Raw genomic sequence first — 20540 nt, 5'->3', positions numbered from 1 at the left:
GGGGCATCTTGGTCAAACCACCACCCAGTTACTCATGCTAAACTATTCCAATCTTATCCAGGATGTACAGAAAGAATTCCAACAAAGGTGTCATTAAGAAATTTGCTCAACTGGGTAGTATAGCAGTGGATAAAACCAATATTCTTCTTCGAATGCTATAGATCTTCTAAACAGTTGCATTTCCAGCCCTACCCTTTTGTTCTAAATCAACTCTAAGACCTCATTACCACCAACATTTGTTATAGCATGACCACACAAATAGCTTCTAGGCTTCTGACTCAGGGAACAATGGTAGTTCACAATGTATTAACTTACTACAAAGCATTGTAATTACATTTTTGAGTGAGGATCAGCTAAAATGACAACAATGGTGCTTCATCGACCACTTAATTTTGGAGGCACTGCTATGGCAGATTACATGGTTGAGCAATTCTCATAGAAGCTGGGGGTCATACTCATCACCAGTTACCAGGGCCATTGGGACTAGGTCTACTTGAAGCTGGGAGTCACTCCTAGGCACCATATATACCTAAATCTTTTTACTCATGTTGTGCTTCAGCAATGAGTAAAGACTTGTTTAGAGAATGGAGAGACAGAATGTATGATGGCAGGCACTCTCTTGTCACAGGAGCATATTAAACCCTATGAACATCTTTAAAAAACATATAATCTCTTTGAGTCAGAGAGATTTGAATACATGCAAGTCCGACATTCGCTGTTACAACCCACTATGAGACTGGGGGTTTGAGCAACCCTTAACAGCATTTGAAGGTAACTCAAGGATGGACTGAAAGATAAACTACTCATTTCTATGATCCACACATTTCTCCCTACTCCTGCCAGATCTGTTAACACCCCTGCTCAAAATAGGTGTGGTCTTCCTGGGAAAGTGTTCCCCCTCCACCAGATCTGATGCCTCCTTGAGCAGAAAGCAACTGGCTTTAGTGGCAGCAGTTGAGGTATGAGGGTGCATTTTCTGAGCTGCAAGACTGGTTCAATAAATGGTTGGTCATGTTAGCTATGGAAAGATTGCTCTTTCAGTGGAAATGAATCTCAAAGTGTGCATGACGAGCTCCTGAACCCTTTTATACAGATCAGCTCATGTGAATACAGGGAATTGCTTTGCCCCGGATTTTATAAGGCCCTGTGGCTTGTGCCAGGCTAGATCTCAAAGGTCAAGCTGCAATATTGTACTTAGATACCAGTCAAGAGTTGCATGGACTGCACAGTGTGCTTGCTCAATGATACCAACTTGATAAACTTGATCTTGTGACTTGTGGTTGTACAGATCTCAACAGAGGGAAAGAAAAGTGGATGGACAGCTATACATTAAATTCTTTCATTTTGGAATAGCTCTTCACTGGAATAAAATATGTAGGCAATTGTATGTGTAGAATGGAAATTAATAGAAAGAGTTGAGCACAAACTAATGGGTAGAAGAAGAGGAGTGTTCCCAACTACCCACTGCCCACCAAATACCTCCCTACCCATCCTGTTACATGCCACATGTCTGCCACAACTTCTTCCCAAGTTTCTTTTCCTCTTATGACATTTCTTACACTGGCCTGTCTTTTGCCTTCTGTTAACTACATAAATAAACCTATACATATAAATATCACAAATGACAAATGTTAGATCTGGGGGTCTCTAGTTGGCAGGGTAGGTACAACTGTCCAAGTAGGGACCCTTGCTTCTAGTCAGGGAAAGGGGGATACACTGTTAAGATAACCCCTGCTCACCCTCTAGGTAGCTTGGCCTGAGCAGTCTAGGCTATCAAAGGCAATGTGTAAAGTATTTGTACCAACACTCACAGTAACACAGTGAAAACACCACAGATTTACTCTACACCAGTTTTAGAAAAATAAGGTATCTTTACTAAAAACTTCACAAGACCAAATACTACAGAAAAACCAACATACAATTAAAAAGGTTACTTTAAAGATAGTTCAAGAGTTTGTAGAAAGTACTCCAGGATGTAAAAATCAGTGTCCTGCACAATGCGACTCTCAATGCACGAAATGCGACACTCTCGTGCCCAACAGTACCTGTAGTTGCGCTAAGGTTCCCAAAAGCTATAACAATGAAGATGGCAAAGGTGATGCGATACTCCTGAGACCTTGGGGAGGCTTTGCAGCAGCCCTGCTTCACGCAGCAGAGGTGGATGCGCCGGCTCCGATCTGTAGGGGGAGGATGCGATGACTTTGGCTTTCGTTGCGTAGGTTTCTTAGGGGGAAGCTTCACGCACAGGTACGGTGCGACACTCTTCGATGGGGCGCGATGCGCGGCGCGGCGTTGACTACTGGCGCTGCAACCCTCGATGCGCCACGGGACGGGACTCTGCGCTGACGCACGCAGCGACTGGATACTTTCACGCACCGGCAGTGGTGCGGCCCGCAAACTGGTTCTGCGACGACCTTCGCAGTGTCAGAAATCTTCACGCACCGGGACAATGCTCGACGCACTCGGCGATGCGGGGACTCCGGGTGCTGCGATGACGCCGCAATGAAATTCTTCTCGCACTCTCGATCTTGCGACTCGCAACCGGATGATGCGACCCTCATGCTTTCTGCTTTCCAGCTCCCAAACACAGCAAAACGACCTCCTGAGGCCCCAAGACTAGGCAAGCACTCCAAGGCAGGTCAGAACTCCCTCAGCAGAGTTCCAGGGAAGCTGGTGGTGAAGTCCTTTTGTTCCTGGGACTTCTTAACAGGGAGCCAGCTCTCCTCAGGCCCTTGGAGATCAGAATTTAAAGAAGGGGACACAGCAGAGTCCTTACCCTCTCATTAGCAGCAAAGCAAAACAGCAAGCAGGCAGTCTTCTCCTCTTCAGTTCCATCCAGCTTTCTCCTTGGCAGAGGTTCCTTCTTAGTTCCACAGTGATCTAAAGTTTAGGTGTCTGGGGTCCTCTTCTTATACCCCTCCAAGTCTTTGTCTCTCTTTGTTTCAGTGGGGGGATTCCCCTGCTCAAACTGGTTCCTGGGTGTGCTCTGCCCTGGAGCACCTGTTTTTTTTTCAGAGTGAGGGGCAGGGTCGTTAGACGCTCAGCAGGAGGTGGAGCCTTCTTTGTGCTGGCAGAAGCAGAGTCCTCAGCCTGGCCAGCAGGGGGTGGAGCAGGCATTGTGCTGGCAGATGCAGCCCTATTCAAACCCAGGAGCTACTCCTCCCACCCATCTAGAGCAGATCTCCCTATTCACCCTGCTGCTGACTTATCCAGACTCCTGGAGCCACCTAGCCAATCACATGACACCAGTCAGCCAATCTGCACCCCGGCACATAGGAAGGTTAAACAGGAGAATAGCTACTTTCTAAAAAGTGCTATTCTCACACAGTGAATTTAAAAACCATCTTTCTAAAAAGATGTATAATTAAATTCTGAACACAAAGATACCAAACTTGGATTTTCTATCTTGCCTTTAGGGGAAGATAGGCATGTAAACAGCCTCCCCCATTCTGTCCTATGGGCAAGATAGCCTCTCAGCAGTGAAAAACGACAATGGCTGTAATTCACTACCAGGGCATGTTACACACCTCAGTACATGCCCTACCTTTCAGATACACTGCACCCAACCCAGGGGGGTACCTAGGGCCACCATAGGGATGCCTTACATGTACAGAAAGGGAAGGATAAGGCCTGGTCAGTGGGTGCACTGGCCAGGTTGACATGGCAGTCCTGGACTGCACATAGGCACTGCAAGCAGGCCTAAGACATCATTTTAGCGCTATTCCTGTGGGTGGCACAATCAGTGCTGCAGCCCACTAGTAGCATTTGTACTTCCAGCCCTGGCACTCTCAGTGCACTTTACTAGGGCCTTACAGGTAGAACAAATATGCCAAACATGTATAGCCAATTACATCACAATTTCCCTAGGGAGCACTTGCACTTTGACACTGATCAGCAGTGGCAAAGTGCCCAAAGCATCTATACCAGTAAAAACGACATCCAGCATAGCATCAAAAATACAGGCGGTAGACGCAAAAAGTCAGGGGTAACCACGCCAAAAGATGCCAGGTCTAACAACAAATATATCCCTTGTCTGGCTTCCAGGCAGGAACCCCCTATATCCTATATAAGGCTACTACCATTTTTCCTAGATAGGTCTATATCCCATCCGTCAGTAGGACTTAAGGTTTATTTATAAAAATGTAATTTATCACCTCACACACTCCCCTGGGTGTCATGCTTTATCATCGGTCATCCGGCTCTTAACAAAGGATCCTCTCATGGAGGGCGGGCCATTGCTTCAATTGAGGGTGCTTACAAGGAAATAAGTAGGCGAAAGATCTATACATCCCAGTCACCTACCCTATAGAAAATTACACTTTATTAGGCGGGCGGTGAGATGAAGATTAAAACAAAAATTGGGATGTGTAAGACATCATTATATTTCTTAAATCCATTCAGGTCAAAAAATTTCAGCACTTTTTGTGGCCCTACAAAAGGGTCCAGGGCTTTCTTCAGGACCAGAATTCTGCTTTCCCTATGGTGTGTCCCTGTCTTTACATACACACACACACAACCAGCACACATACACATGAAATACCAGTAATGCTCTGCTGAGAGCGACAGTTCAGTTGTTACTTTAGTTTTTAAATAGTCTCTAACTTTGGGAAATTCAAGCTCTATGGAGGATTTAATGAGGGGAGCCTTGTGGTCATACATTCATCAAAACCCTTACCCCATATCCAAACCCACTCAGCGTTTTTTAGCTCCTCCTAGCAGAAAATCAACTTTATTTAAATTATTTTCCACTGTCTTAGATAGAACGTGCTTCTAGGTTGGGAGAGATAACAATTTGAGGCTCAGAAGACAACGACACATTTCTAAGTCCAGGAATGGCTAATGTGTGTTAAATGCAGGTGACATAACAGAGATTAGCTATCTAAAAGTGTACAGGAACCGTTGGCAGAGCAAAGGTCAGCTTTAGAACTACATCTTTTTAATTGAAGATGCCAGGTAGGACACAACAGGTCTACCCAGTGATGACTGGGTATCATTTTCCAACAAGCTTTATTCGACATACAAGTCATAAAAGCATGGTCCATACAGTACATACGATACATACTCCATAAAACACAAAGCAAGTACATATTTTAAAACCATGATTTGGTGCTTCAGATCTTAGGCCGGATTGGTTAGAGAGATAAAACAGTTTAAAACAACTATAAAATACTGAGACATAAAAACAATTAAAATTCATCATTATCATGAAACAAAGCTCTTAGACAATTTTGCAGTAAAGCAAAAAGGTAGTGCTGCATAGGGAGGTGGAGGAAAACGTTGTGATTGGGTGGTATGATCCCTCCAATCACTGGCTTTTGAAAGGGACAAATATGGCACCTCAACCAACATGTCCTCTGAACATTCCTGCACCTGGGAATACTCCATCTGAAGAAGACATCCCCCCTGGAAGAAGACTCTGGACTTCTAACTCCTGCAAGAAGAATAGGACTAACTCAAGGACTCAAGGACTCTTACTCTTGTTCGTACCTAGGTTGGTCTCTGGTTTGCCTACTTCATGGACACGAAAAAGAGAAAGGCCTCTGATCCCAAGAGGAATCAGCTGAAACAAACCTGACTAGAAAACCCTGCTGCCAGAAGCCTGCTCGGACCAGAAAAAGCTTTCAGAGCACTTGAAGATTATGGAACTTATGAAGAGTTTGGATGAAGAGACATTGCTAAAACATAGAGGATATCTCAGCCTGCATATTAAAGTGCCTTAGGCTATGAAGTACTTTAATAATATGCAGAGGATATCTTTCAAGTTTCTGATGAAGTATCCCACCTGCACAATTTTAAATAAGGCTCTTAGTCTGAAGGTAAAACGTATGACTAGGACGACTTGCTTGGTGTATCCAACCTTTGCTCTATAGTCAAAAAATAATAACTTAGGTTCTCCTTAGCCTATTTTGATGATATTGGTATCTTTTAACTCATTAAATTGTTCTCTATATTTTTAAGTTGCATATACATTTTATTGTGTTGTTTTGTTATCTTAAAAATTATGAGTAGTGTTTGAAAACACAATTATCCGGGGTTTGCTGGTAGCTTGAGCCAGAAGTACCAGGAGTTAAGCCAATATTCTATTGGACTTATGCTTTGACCTAACTAGATTAGCCTCTAATGAGTTGAGGGGTGCTCCACATTAAAAACGCCATTTCTGAATCACGCGATCTGTGAAGACAATACCATACCAACCTCAACTTTGATCACATGACTGTTAGCTTACCACAGGGCATTTATAAGAACGTACGTTGCAAAGACATAAAACAGGTACTATATTCAGAACCATAAGTGAATAACCCCAATAAATACAACCACACAAGTTTTTATCCATTCATTTAATGATTGTAACATAACATAACATGAAGCAAAACAATCCAAAATTAGCCATCATTATTAAGACTGATAACATACTTTTGAATTTAAAAAAACAGGCATCAGATGCCACCATCATTTTCACATTACTATAGAATTAGTCATAATGTGTCTGATATTTAATTGAGTATTCATTTCAACAATAATGCATTATCTGTGCAATATGTAATTGGTCTGTGGCAACCATAAACATAAGCAACATACTAACCTTGTTCCATGCCACATGGTTTAGAGCGTAAAATAACATTATTAAACTAGATGTCAAAACATTTCACTATGATTCTCAATTAAATGGATTTAAAAGATAGAATGCTGTATACCGTGCAATTAGTCTGTGGAAATCATAGTAGAGAACAGTCGGATCATGTTTAATGCAACATGGGGCTAGCAAAGAGCTCAATAATTTGTTTTGAAAAGGTGCATGAAACGTCATAATGTAGGTATGATCATCACCAAAAATATTTGATTTCATAGTAGATGTTCAGGGGGTTCAACTCTTTGCCAGGTTAACATTGTTTTCTTATTACTGCTATAGCAATCAACATACACCTTTTTATTTATGTTCAATTAAGCCCAAAAGGACATGTGAGTAAAATCACCATAGTAGTTCTTAACTACTTAATAGGGCTATTTATTAAAATGAAGAGATTACTCTTGAATCGTAAGGGTCCCCCTCGAAAACCCTCTCCCATTACAGATAATTCGGCCTGATTCACAAACGTATACTGAGACGAAGGTCTACCTTTACAAGTTTTGGAATTCACATAGGGCATTTACTAGCAGTAAAGTTAGAGTTTTATCTCAGGTAAACTTAAGTTTTGGTTTTAAGTTTATATGATTGATCTCTAAGACCAAAACTTCACTTTAACTGAGACAAAACTCTAACTGTACCACTTGTAAAGGCCCTTTGTGAATACCAAAAGTAGTAAAGTTAGACTTATGTCTCAGTTAAAATGTGTGAATCTGTCCCATTGTTTCTCATTGAAAACAAGCTTTATTCTATCCTACATTTGCTAACAATCTGATTATTCCATTCTATGCCCCACAATATTCCATGCCTTGTTCAGCAGACAATACAAATATACAAGTCATCTTCTATAGATGACTTGTATATGTAATTAACTCTATTCCATCCTGTTTGATTACGTTCAGTTTTCTGTAGTATCATTCCTGCCTCCCATATCTGAATACAAATAAATGGTTCAAGGTCTGCTGTTCCATGTAGTCTACCATTCCTGTGTTTGTCTCCCAAAGCAGGGCATCGCAAATCGAGAACTGACCAATTAATATTCATCAAACAGATTCCAAAATTGGATGCTCTTTTTGTAATGACAAAGGATGTTCCTATAGTTCCTCAAAAATAGAGTGATATCAACGCGAATGCTGAGGTGAATAAAATGCACCGTATAGACCTTATGGAAAATCCATATGTCAGATTTAAATGCCCTCACACACCCTTGCAGGTGTCATGCTTCATCATTTGGGCTGCTCCTCGTCGGGCCGGCGGTGCTATGCCCGACGGGCTCCCTAAAAAGGGGCACTTTAGCGGAGATCTTCAATCCGACTGCCGTATAGATGAAGTGCGGGTGTGGGGCCTAATTAATGTAGCTATAAAGTGGTGAGATTAAACAAGGTAAGGAGTGCCTGGTGAAAGTAAGTTTTATTCTGATGGCCTCCTACCTTAATTTAAAAAACGTGTATACATGGCACTTATATGAGTGTAATGTCTCCTATTGAAGTGGCATGTAATTTGCAATAGTTGGTCAACATGTTTCTCGCTTAGAGTGGTTATACTCGCGATTCTTCAGGACCTATATGGAAAAAACTATCTACATTCAGCAGCCAATTTAGGTTAAGGTTATTTGTCAATCTACGTATTACGTCCAGACTCAATACCTGTTGGTGTCAGGAGCTACCTGAAAAGAAGAAGAGGTATGGTCAAACAAATATGTAGGTGCTCTTGATAAAAACAATTGGTAAAGCCTTCATTGTGGCACACACTCTATAACTTAAATGGTGCGGTGTCGCATTAAACGTCAAAAATATATTAAAAATATTAAAAATATTAAAAAGCCGAAGTGGTGGATCCCTCGGTGAGCTAAAGTGACTACTCACCGGTGTGGAACATCTATAAAAAGCAATACACATCCGTGTATGTGTGACTCACCCTAATCAGTCACTATCCTGGTATCAACAGTGCTCAGTGGGCTGTACACGAGTATGACTTCCTCAAGTTGATAGGACTGTATACAACGAAATATGCATCAATCATACACTTGGATATGGTGGTCTTGAAACAGAAAGAGTAAGCAACAGCAAAGCGGTCTTAAGACTAGAAAGACTGGTATGGTAACAACATTCATTAAAAATACGCAAGTTGTCGATACCACATAATATATATTTATCCTTAAACGCCTGTTGTTTATTGCACAGCAAAAGAATGTATAATGGATCAGGATTGGGGGAATAATAGCTGTGTAAGGTATTACATAGGATGAGTGTGTTAAGGTAAAAGAATGAAGGAATAAAAGAATACCTCCCTACAATCTACCAAGTTGTTGTCACCTCTAATTTGCAACAAATAAGGTTAATATCATGGTTGTTTCAATAAAGACCCACATTAGAATATGATCCTCTAGCGATGACAAAAGGATTAGATTATGGTGGGCTTAGTCCTAGGCAATGTTCCATGTAAAACGTCCTTGTTGATGTCAATAATCATAGCCTTGCGCACACATCAGGGCAAGCACTTGTTCTCTCGTCCTCATTAGCCAAGAGAGTAAGTCTGGGGGAGGCGGGAATACAATATACAGATCTCAATGTTAGTGGTAAATGGTTATAGCCTAGCGCGTTCGTCCGGGTGGGCACGTTATACCATCTACTAGCCATCCGAGACGGTAAAACTGACTAATGCGGGAATGCTTAAAACAAATATCAATATTAATTGCTGCTGTTTTCTTGCTAAAGGTGTTATCCTCGCGTCTTACAGGGCTAGGTACTCATCGCACACGTCAGGGCAAGCACTTGTTGTCTCATCATCATTAGCCGGGAAAGTAAATCTGGGGGAGGCGGGAATCCAATATGCAAAACTCAGTGTTAGTGGTAAATAGTTGAAGCCTAGTGCGTTCGTCAGGGTGGGTACGTTATACCATCTGCTAGCCAATCGAGACGGAAAATACATAAAACAAATATCAATATTAGTTGAGGCTATTTTCTTGATAAAGGTGTTATCCTCGCGTATAACAGGGCTTGGGTACTCATCGTAACGGACAAATATTGCACAGGGATCTAGAATTGATGAAAATAGTTTGTGTACTTACACGTCTTCTCCTCGAGTACCGTATTCAGACCTACCCTCTCCACCGAGTCCGGAAGGTGGCGTGGTGGAGAGAGAGGTAGGACTTATGCGTGAGGACTTGTCATGTGACGAGTAGATTGGTCATGTGATACTTGGCGAGGCCAGATAGAGGTTGTTTTCGGCCGCCATGTTGGAATGGGGTAAAAGATCACTGTTAACAAGTCAATATATAGGAGGAGGGTATCAGGTGTGCGCCTTATTAAGTTCTTTGCGTGATAAACATGTATAAACCTTATCCAATAAGGTATATAGTGAAGAATTATAATTGGAGGCATTATTGAAAACAGATGGTAAGTTAGTATCACCATTAGGTGCAGATTGTGAGTGTCTGAAATTAAAATTAAAACAGAACCCTACCATCGGTTGAATAAGGGTTGGGTTAACACGATGGTAAAAATGTATATTGGACTCATTTCAAAGGTAAGGCATGTGCCGGTGTGATAGTAAAAATTGCGGCAAGTCGATTTTGAAGCGTGTTGGAAAAGTAGCTCTAAACCAGTAAGATCAGTGTACGCTCTACTATATGTAGTATCAGGTAGTGTTCATGTCATGTTTAGACCTTAATCGTACCCCAGGGGATATCATCGTTAAGCCCATTCGTGCTGGTTGATAAGCGATGTATCCATCGCCGTTCCTTCGCATAAAGGCTCTGTTTGGTTATGATCAGAAAGGCTTCCAAGATTAGCCACCTCACTGAATCAGGTGAATGTTTGTTTTCAAGGAAGTGAGTGGTTATTTTGGTGTTATTCTTCAAACAGCGAAAATTGCTGCGGTGTTCCGTGATGCGTAGTTTGATGGGGCGGGTTGTCATCCCTATATATTTGAGATTACAGGGGCACGTTAGAAGATAGATGCAATTTGCAGTATTACAATTGGTGTGAGCTCTCATTTCCCAAGTGAAGGAGGTGTTGAGGGTTATCGTCTTGTGTGTTGTTGTGAAAGCACATACACTGCATCCGCCACATGGATAGTGTCCTGTGACCCTAGGAAGGTGCCACAGTGTTTGTTGTGAATTTGTAGTTGTTTTCGGTTTGGGTCTGGTTCTGATGAGCATATCCTTGATGTTTCTCGAGCGTCTAAAATCAAATCTGGGTGGAGCAATATTCATACTGCCTGTGTTAAGTATACTCCAATGTTTTTTCAACACCTTGGTCACCTGATTGGATATTGGTGTGAAAGTTGTGACACACGTCAGTACCTCAGATTTATTTTTAGTTTTGTGTTCCAGTAGGGCCTCTCGGTGGTTATTCCGTGCCCGTTTTTTTGACAATGCAATACTCCTATACGGGTATGCTCTTTCAGTCAAATTATGTTCAAGGATGGTTGACTCGCTTTTATAGTCATCCAGCGTGCTGCAATTTCTCCTAATTCTCAGGAACTGACCAAAAGGTAGGTTTTCCTTGAGAGCTTTGGGGTGGTGGCTGTTGTAATGGAGAAGACTGTTGCGGTCAGTAGCTTTTCTGAACATGGTGGTACTGAGATTACCCTGTGTGATCTGGATGGTCAGGTCCAGAAATGCTATCCGTGAAGAGGACGCTGTGATGGTGAAATTGAGGTAAGGATTGAGATTATTGATCCATCCAAAGAAATCACCATAGCTGTCGCATTAAACGTCAAAAATATATAAAAAATATTAAAAAGCCGAAGTGGTGGATCCCTCGGTGAGCTAAAGTGACTACTCATCGGTGTGGAACATCTATAAAAAGCAATACACATCCGTGTATGTGTGACTCACCCTAATCAGTCACTATCCTGGTATCAACAGTGCTCGGTGGGCTGTACACGAGTATGACTTCCTCAAGTTGATAGGACTGTATACAACGAAATATGCATCAATCATACACTTGGATATGGTGGTCTTGAAACACAAAGAGTAAGCAACAGCAAAGCGGTCTTAAGACTAGAAAGACTGGTATGGTAACAACATTCATGCTCTTTTTGTAACCACTATCTGTCAGCATATTGCATCTTATTTGTGATTTAAGAGTAGAAAAGTATGTATAATAGCTCTGGTGACAGATAAGCACATTTTGATGTGATTTTTAGATGCAAGCAAAACTTACCAGGATCAAAAATTTGTGATAGAAACAAAGATTGGATGCTGACTACCTTTAAAGTAGTTTACTCAAATGTCAGCACTACAGAAATGTTTTGGTAAATCCTGTAAACGTTATAAATAGTTGCAGAATACAGTTAGAAATGACCTTTTAAATGTACTTTCACTGATTTCTTTGAAGAATGCCTCGCTTCTATTTTCTGTCTGTCTCCCCTAGATCCAGTTCCTTCTCGTATCTTAACACTAGGCATTCTAATGGTGATTGAGGCCCTTCAAATGACTTGCAATACATTGATTGCCACTGCCCTTGTTCCATCTGCTTAGAAAAAAGCCTTTCTGATTGCCATTCTCAAAAAACCTTCTGATGACCTATCCATTTTGAGTAATTGCCACTCTAAATCTCTCTTACTTAATCAAATAATAGTCTTAGAAAGGAATATATATATGTTTTTTTGCAGAGTTTTATATAGCGCAAACTTGACCCGAATCCAATCAGGTATCAGAGCGCTTTACATAGCACCAGTTACGTTACATGAAGACACACATTCATTTTTTTTTTGTTAGACACAGGGAGATTAAGTGATTTGCCCAGAATCACAGGATGTTCATCGTCATTACTGAGGCTCGAACCCAGTTCCCCAGGTCTGAGGTCGAGCGCCCTCGCCGTTAGACCAACTCCTCTCCCCATTTACAAGCAGTTTTGTGTTACATTCGGGATTCTGCTGAAATTAGTTCCAAGTCCTCTCATAGCCCTGAGTCAGTGCTGGGTTCAGTCATTTATGGCTTGCGGATGTTGGCAGAACAGGGAGGAAGGTGTGCTTTGGCTCATTGGCTCTTTAGGACCTATGTACCACCTTCAACACAGTCTCTCATACTGTATTGATTGACCATTTGTCAGAAGTTGGCAGTCAAGAGTTCCTTAGGTTCTGAGATGAGACCAACTGTGAGTGCTTCAGAAAGCTTTAAAATTTGGGAGTTAGAAATTATTTGACTTCCATCACCTCTGAAGCATCAGCAGGAGCTCATGGTAAAGGTGTCTGATTTGAGAAGACTTTATTGGATACAGCTTTAGGCTTGTCTCACTGGAGGATTTTGCACTCCAGAAGGTCGAAATTTTGGCCTGGCAAAGCACAATAAGTATTAACCCAATGAGAGGATTTGACCAACATAACATTTGCATTTTCTCTCTCTGCGCTTTTCCTGCCAAAACCAATGGCTTCAGCAGAACCTCTATAATTAGCAATCAGACTTTGAGATAACTTAGCCACATGCAGTCTGCAGCCTTGCCCCACTGAAGGATTTTGAATTCTATTTCAGAAACTGAATCAGAAAGTACATTTTTGACCAAATGACCCTCTGAGGGTTTCCTTGCTGTGATGTAACTCTTTGACGATATTGCATTTTTGTAAATTTCTGTACTTTGAGGGCTGTTGTTTAACCCAAATAAAGTAATGTTGATTGATTGACTTTTAAAATGGTTCCTCTAAACACTTAACTGACTTTTCCTTAATTTGAGTCTGTCTACACAGGGTCATAACTACCAGAGATTGAGCCCTGGTTTATTTTTTGAACTTGTGTGCTGGACATAAGTGGTTTTGCACTTATTACTTTGGAAGTAATTTCATCGTCCCCAACTAATAAATAACTCCTTTTTTCACACACTTTATTTATTTCTTAGAGCCATTTAACTTATTTGTTTGAAATACTAAATGAATTGAGCTGTTTAATGTAAATACTGCTTTCCATTCCAACCCTTTTGAAATAAATTAAAATGTACAACTACGTTGTTAAAAGAAAAATAAACTATAAAGTTGCCCAAAAACTCCAATGATTCGTTCTTATCTGTTTTCCCGCAGATTATTTAAGTCTCTCCGTCATGCTTTGACTTGTGCCCGCAGGCTTCACATAATTTACGGCATCACATACATGCAAAGGCATTTGTACATATGCATGCAGATTCTAAATATTAGTAAAAACACTCACCATTGAATCAGAACGCCTTTTCTGCTAGAGTTGCCATTTGTGTACACATGTCACGTTTATCATTTTCACGGTTTTCAGTTTACATTTTAGATTGCACATTTCAAACACAGAGTGACACGTTAATAGAAAATGCGTTCCATAATGGAAAGCACTTTTCTAGTACTAAATGGAAAAAAGTTAATTGATATGAAAGCCTGAAGTATCCAATAATTGTAACATTTATCGAAAGTTAAATGCATTTTCAATAAACGAGTTGTTTAGACGAATAAATATATCAGCATTTAAAGTTGCTGCAGGTTATTTGAACACATGCGTGACTATTAAACAATGTGCATGCATGAGAAATAAAAACAAAATTAAAAGTAGCTTTCATTTAAAATCAAAAATATTTCATTGTGATATAATAAAGGTTATACTGCTGTAGCTATGCCCATTTTCGAAACATTCCAAATGCAATACTTGTGCGTTAGACATGCAAAATAATAACACAAATTACACGTGTAAAATGACTGTTCTTTTATTTCAGTCTTCGGAGTCGTTTACGTAGAATTAGCAGCAGAAATAGGATGTAAGTGAGGTATCAAGTTGTTTCAAGCATCAGGTTGTAATGGCAGAACAAAGACGAAGTAGAGAGAATGTGTAGGTTATAGAGTACATGCGTCCCTAATATGATCTCCAAGGCTGGGAAGGACACACACCTTTGTCCTTCCTAGACGGTTGGGCAAATATGTGCTCCATCATAACTTGATGAATATGCCCTGGCCCCCGTCTGCTTTGGGCCTGTGAGGCATCGTCTTGACCCAAGGTTACCAAAGGATAGTGAGGGTTGGAAGGCTTTGTGCCATCCTTCTACTGCATTGTTGGTTTTGGCTTCTTGACCTATGGTGCTGTCGTTGAAATTCCACCATGGTATTTGAAATCTGGGTTGGCATCTGTGTCAGAGTGGTGCATTCTGCTAATCCAAGTGTCTTCAAAATTGTCGATTAGGGGACTTTGTTTTTGTTCATTCAGTTAGTAAAATGGGCTTTCTATAAGTAGGTTCCAGTGGTTAGCTACCTCTGTTACAGAGAAGTACGTTAGTGCAATTAGTATTCTTTCTTTCAAGGGCAAACTGGCCCTTTGCTGCATATTCCACACTTAGGGGTCGATTATGATGTCAGTCAGAGAAGCTTCCGACTGACATCATTGCGGAATTGGGACTGACAAACCTCCGGTCCGCGGTCCCCACCGCCTAATTATGATGCGACCGCACATGGTGCTGTCGCATACTCACATTTCCCTATGGGAGCTTGTGCTACTGCCGTGTGCCAGCAGTAGCACAAGCTCCCATAGGGAAATCCGAGGTTGTGTTCATCCCAGCCCTCTCATCCCCTAACTAAAGGCTGCAAGGAGAAGGGGGCCCTGCTAGGGGCCCCAAAACGTGCTTTATGACATGCTCTCTATGTCAAAAAGCCCAGCATGGAAATGCTGTCGGAAACTGAGCATCATAAGCCGAACAGCGGAAATGCCGTCTATTGCGATTATGGACCGGTCTCCATTCATCATTCATGTTTGACAATGGCTCAGTCATAAATGATTATCTGCTACAGCAAAAATAATAATGTGTTTTTCAATATTTAGATTATCATGTAGGATGAAGTATTCATTATTATGTGTGATGGTTACGTGCTCAGCAGTGTGGATGCATTTGTATCTTCTAGGGGAAGCAAGAGTGTCACTGGTTGTTTTTATTTTAGTTTGTGCTAGTAAGTGTATTAGAGTGGGCATAGTTGGTAGCTGTCCTGTAATGTGCTCAGGCACTTTAGGAGTATATCTTTTAAAGTTTTAGTAGTTGACTCTTGGGAACTAGTGCTTGCCTCTTTCAAATCTTAAAGTATATGCCGTACTTCAATTTCACTGACATTTGGGGGGTGGTTATGCTCTCCTATGCTGATAAAAACATAATTTTTCATAGTAGTCCACACATAAAATGTGTTAGAGTAGTAATTTGAACATATACAATGAATATTCTTGGTGATTGTGCTTTCTTGGCTGTACGTGTAGCCCATGTGTGGGAGTAATTGCTTCACTGTCTGTAGGGTGATATATCTTCCACTTTTTGTCATTCTATATTGAATTATTTTATTAATATACCTAAATATATTGCAATTAGTTTACATTTGCATTGGTGGCATACATAAAATATTATAACAATTAGTTTGCTTTTCATGCTTACATAGCTATTGTTGATATTAATTCCAGTTCTTTTTTCCAGTGTTCTTTTGAAGGTCTTCTAATGTGGATCAGCTGCCTTATTTTTTGTTGGGGGAACAAGTTGCATTAGTTATATTTTAAATATTTATTTGTGGGTAGCTTGTGAGGTTTGAGAGTGTTTAGTTGTATTTTTTAAGATTTAATTGATATTTATAAGTGGTTTGTTTCTATTAACGTTTTAAATGCCGTTTTCCTGGTATTTCTTTATTGAATATGCTTGATAGGTTTGTAGGATGTTGATGGTTTTCTACATCCTCAACAGTACCTTATGTTTGGTATTAAAACAAAAAACAATGAGTTTGGTTAGTTATTGTTACTGTAATTTTTTTAAAAATAAGTTGCTTTCATCTATATTAAAGCAAATGCTGTGTAACTTGTAAATGTTAATTTACTTCTTTGATTTTCACTTGGCAACCTGGCAGACTGTCATTCTCTTGCAGCTTTAGTCTTTTTGGTGTGGTTAGTGTAGACGTTTTCTGCTCTTTTATATTTTGTTATGTATATTGATGTTTAAATATTTTCCTTTTGTTATTGGGTAGTTTGCTTTATGGTCATTTATTTTGTTTACATTTAATTTAGTTTGAATTTTGTTCAGGTATTACATTTTATGGAGGACAATAATTAGTGTTTCTGTCCTAATGCAAAATATATATTTCTGTTTATGTGTTATTGTTTATTTTTAATGTAATTTTTGTTATGGCTATGTTTTATATTACATGAAATGCTGAAACTATTTTTTGTTTGTTAATTTAATGTTTTAAAACGTATTTAAATTATTCAATTCAGAGTTTAATTGTATTTATTTAAATGAAAATAGAGCTGATATGTTATTTTCAAATATATGGCTTTATTTTATGCACTATCAGTGTACTTGATATTGTGTGTTTCGATATTTTTGACATTATATATATTTATTTATGCATTACAATATATTTGTTTACAATAATTACGGTTTTGCCTTTAGTAGATATAGATATTTTTATAGAACTTTTTATTGATTTTTAAGGTTCCCACCATAACCAATACACAGCTTATTCGCCTACAACCTTATAGGCCGGCAGCCAAAGAACTCAGATAATGAAATGCAGGGGTCTAAGAGACAATGAGGCCATACTATAACCCAAGAACAGGTCTAGATACAATCGCCCACTTGAACAGAATCCCCCGCCCCAAAAGCTCTATATCCAACCTGGTCAATACTTCAGATGAACAATAGCAGACAAGTGCGGGGGTACCAGCAAGTAATAGCAGATGCCAAAGGCGCCGCCCGCGCCCTAAGAGGGCGATATGCTCCTTTCGGTGCATGGCGCTAGGGCAGCCTCCTGGTGATATAGATATTTTTAACAGCAATATTCTGGTCATCGATATTTGTGTTGTTAAGTATGGGATGTTGATATTTTTATACACAATATTTTTTCTGATATTTTACTTTTTCAATATTTTTTTCACCAATATTATGTCATTGATACTTCCAGCAGTACTTCAGTGAGTAGTTAGCCCTGCTTAGGTGTGAAAGCTGCTCCCAGAGCAGAGACAATTACTTTGTTATGGTGAGGTGTATTCTCTTCCCCTCGCAAGAAGATCATTTGGGTTTATTCAGGAAGTAGTCATTTACTAACAAACATACATACACATGGAATTACAGCCCCAGATTGGATCGAACACACTCATTCAGATCTTCTAAAGAACTGACCCTTTAAGAGTCTACCATGCAGAAAAGTAGCCCTTGCATTATGTCTCGGGCCTGCAATACTTGACCCTATGCATGCAAACTTTCTTCTAGGATTGTCTTGTCACTTAAAACTCCTTGAGAATGTGTAAACCGCTCTTGTACCACATATAACTGACCCCTAAGGTAGGCTGTGGGTAGACCGTAGCACAGGGAGCAAGGGTGCTTAAAAGGTAAGATATGTACTCTGAAGTTTCAGTGAGCTGTATATACGGTTAGAGACCCATGTGCCCAATTATACACCCATCCTTCCACCCAGACTTCAATCTCACATACCTAAGTAGAAAAGCAAACAGACCTTAAAACACCCAGTGAGATAGTAACAGAAGCAGCTAAACATTTACTGACACAGACAGGCACAGCTCATATGTATCTAGTGCTAATGGAGGCAGTTGCACACACACTTAAAAAATCCAATAGTCACTAACACACCAAGGAGGCAATCAATGCAGCCCATTACAAACACATTTAGAGAACCATACATGTAACAAGGCAGTCATTTACCAGCAAACTTACATACACTTGCAATCACATCCCCAGATAGAGACTGAGGGGAATATGTATCAAACTCCCGTTTAGCGAATCCTAATTTGCGATATTTTGCGATTCGCAAATTGAGATTCGCTAAGCGGGATGTAAAAAATTAATCGCAAATATATTGCGATTTCTTAAAAATCGCAAAATATTCTCAGACACCCGTTTTGCGATTTCTTAATAGCGAAAATCGCAAATTAAGAAATCGCAAAAACAGGAATCTGCAATCCAGGTGCAGCTTGATGACATCACTAACAGGAAACTGGAGTGATTTCCTGCACCTGCTCACCTGAGCCACACCCAGAGGCTGCTTGGGGAGTGTGAGGAGGCATCCCAGGAGAGTGCAACCAGCAATGGATCCCACCAAACAACATGAGGGCAAGGATGCAGAGAAGAGGAAGAGAAAGCATAAGTTCTCAGAAAAGGATCAGGAGGTCCTCATTGAGGAGATGGTCTGCAGCCATGAGCTCCTCTTCGGTAAGAAGGCACTGCGTGTCCCAGAGGCGAGGAAGAGGAAACTTTGGCTTGATATACAAAATTAGGTGAATGCAGTGGGAGTCACCAATCGTACCATCGAACAGCTGCGCAAGCGGTGGTATGACATGCGCCAGAGGTCCAAGGAGAGGGTGGCAGCCAGACTGAAGGACGCAAATCAGACTGGAGGAGGACCATCCACTGCAGAGCAGCCAACCCCCCATGAGGAGCTTGTGGAGTCAACTCTCCTGCCTGAGAGCGTTGGTGGTGTGGCTGACATAGACAGCTCCGACCGTGCATCCAGCAGTCAAGGTAAGATGCATGCAAAATCAATCTGCACTCCTCCCCATCCCATGCACACTTCCCCAAATGCGCATAGTAAACTCCCAAAATGTCATTCCAGCCCAAGTCTTACAGCACACCCAGCAATGCATCATGGGACTCGTAGTATTATGTCTGACAGTGTGTACATGAGACAAAGGAAATTTAATGCAACATGTGGGTTGGGGATAAGTGAATGATACAGTGTCAGAGGTTAGCCAAAAGAAACTGTAGGATCTTTATTGATTGCCACATGCAGACAATAACACAAACTCATGTAGTCCCCTTTACATCCACAGCACATTCCAGGGCACAAGAACACAGCGCAGAGGGAGAGGAGCCTGCACACCCTGCGGACTCCAGTGACGAGACTGAGCAGCAGCCAATCCAGCGCAGGAAGTGCGCACATGTGCCCCCACTGCCTCCATTTGAGGACGAATTACCTGCCACAGGGAATGACAGCGACAGGAGAGAGGGGAGTCAGGGTGTGTCACACATGCCCATTCATGACACACAAAGGCCAAGGAGTAGACCACAGGACACACGCAGATCAAGGCCCAGGAGCAGCACTGCGACTGAAGCAGAAGGATCCGTGTTCTCAGGCCTGGAACAGAGCATGCTGCAGGAACAGCGCCTGCAAAGCAAAGCACTGAGATCAATAAATAGGCAGCTATGCCGCATACACAATGAGCAGAAGAACATGGGGGAGGGCTTCATGGCCATGGCAGAGTCGATCCGTGAGCTCTGTGACACTTTGAGGCAAAACCAAGCCGCCAATGACAGGGCTGGCCGACGTGCCAATGCACGCCTCCACAACTACACGAAGGCCGTGAACCGCCTCTGCACCACCACCAGCACCCTCACACGCAGAAGCGTAACTATGCAGGTCAAGATGGCGCACTGCTGCCAGGATATAGCCCGAGGACTTGCGCAGGTAACCACTGCTGTGGAGCAGCTGCAGACGGCCAATGCTGGTGGCAGCGCACTCATGGCCTCTGCCGAGAGTGAAGACACCTCAAGTCGGAGCAGCATCACTCCCACCTTGCCAGGGGAAAGACGATGCAGTGCCAGACAGGGCGCAGGACAAGGGAACACCATGGGGGGCACTCAGCCTGGACGTCACCGAAGGAGGTGAACATGTGCGGTGACACTTACTGCAACACGGGTGAATGAACCCTACAATGCTGTTTGCACAGTTACTTGTGCCTTACCTGCACTGTGTGCACAACATGTGCTGGGGACAGCTACTATTTCTTTAATGTGAAGTGTGAGTAAACACTTCACACATCATCAAGCTTTGTTGTCTCATTTCATCATTACTCACCTAGAAGTAGTTTTGTGTGATCTCTGTCCGTCTCTGGCGTCCAGCAGCTGCCCCAACTCCTGATGCAGGTCTGGCAGGGGGAGCAGGGCGCTCGTCATCCGATGTGTCTGTATCGGTCACATCAATTGTGGTG

This window comes from Triturus cristatus, chromosome 2_1 (genome assembly GCF_964204655.1).
Source record: "Triturus cristatus chromosome 2_1, aTriCri1.1, whole genome shotgun sequence".
NCBI lineage: Eukaryota > Metazoa > Chordata > Amphibia > Caudata > Salamandridae > Triturus > Triturus cristatus.
This window is presented reverse-complemented; position numbering follows the sequence as displayed.